Source organism: Aplysia californica, unplaced genomic scaffold (genome assembly GCF_000002075.1).
Source record: "Aplysia californica isolate F4 #8 unplaced genomic scaffold, AplCal3.0 scaffold00004, whole genome shotgun sequence".
Taxonomy (NCBI): Eukaryota; Metazoa; Mollusca; class Gastropoda; order Aplysiida; family Aplysiidae; genus Aplysia; species Aplysia californica.
The window spans coordinates 269,148-270,736 of record NW_004797274.1 but is presented as its reverse complement, the minus strand read 5'-3'; positions in this window follow the sequence as shown (position 1 = coordinate 270,736).

The window sequence follows — 1,589 nt, the reverse complement described above, 5'->3', positions numbered from 1 at the left end:
AGAGAGAGAGAGATGTGGTGGGTGGGGTGGGGAATAGGGGGGAAGGGCGGATGGGTTAATGTGTGCGTTCCAGAAGCATGAATTGTGTTATGTTGACAGATTCCTGTCGGTGTCGTCGTACACTCAGTCCTCCACTATAGGACCAGCGCACACATTCCCACGACTTGACGAGTCTCGTGATCTACTGCCAAGGTCATCCACATTATTGTTGGTTTTTGTTTGGATTTAACTCTAATTTCAGTGAAGTTGTGGGTGGTTGGCGAGTGCTCTGGTGCAGTTTGTTTCTTCTTTCCTATCAAACATCTATCGTCTTTATCTCGCCTTCTTCTTTTCTTCGTATATTTCTCTCAAAGTCAACCTCTTATTCTAGGCAGTTACAGAACGTAGATTTGTATTGCAAGTACCGTAACTCTCACTAAAATTAAACCTAAGCTCACTTAGAAGGCAGGTCCTCCCGATGTGTCGACCATGGTCAAGAGGACTATACTAAGTTGATTAATAATGTTCCTGAAGAAACTGTCCAAATTTTTTTTTGAGTTGTCCCATTAGTATTTCAATTTTGGGTCGCTTGCACTTCAGCAGGTTTTTCCCTGCATCGGATTTAGACGAATCAATCATTTTGTGTTAATGTAATGTCCTGCCCGAAATAAAAATTGTTTTTTTTTTTTCCTTTTGCTTTCCCTTAAAACCTCACATTCCGACATACGACAATGATGAATGACGTCGACGATTTTAGCCTCTTCCGTTCTTTAAAAGACGCCCACACATTGCCGGCCTTTTCTTACCCTTCTTCCCTTCAACCCGGAAGTGTATTTCCTATCATCGATTTCTCTTATTCTAACTTGGAAAAGATCCTTAATAAGCTGGGTTTTTAAAAATCATAAATACGTTGTTTTTGTTTGGTTAAAAACAAAAACATTACAGCAGCGGGTGGTTGGCGGGTGCTCTGGTGTGGTTTGCTCCTTCTTTCCCATCAAACTTCTTTTGTCCTTATCTCTCCTCCTTTTTTGTGTTCGTTACTTTCTTGTAACGCTTCTAATCTTCGGCACTTACATGACTGTATGACTTTATTGTGTTGCAAGTGCCGTAAAGCTTACTAAAACTAAACTAAAACATTACGGCAGGCTTACTGCTCAGAGCCGCCGGTTTTTTTTCCTCTCGACAATCGTGACCCTACGCCTTTTTAATCGCCGCGCGTGGCTATAACAACAGTTCCTTATTAACGTTGTATTGATGGACTGGCTCGTGTCAAGTGACAATGAGTGTTGTGGTGGCGTGATTGTTCTTCTTCTTACAACTGCTGTGAGTGTGTTTGTGTGGGCACTTGTGTGTGTGTGCACTTGTGTGTGTGTGTGTGTGTGTGTGTGTGTGTGTGTGTGTGTGTGTGTGTGTATTTGTTTGCTTGTGCTTGTGTGTCTTTCCATCCAAATTTTGTTTTGTCAAAGCCCCAGTAGACTTTCCTTATTTCGGTGAGTCCCCACTTGACCTCTCTGCTAAATTCATACTTTGTGTAACAACACTCCTCGCTTCCCCAATTACTCCTCTTTTTGTTTGTGCGTGTCTCTTTCACGGTTTGTCCAGGCAGGAAG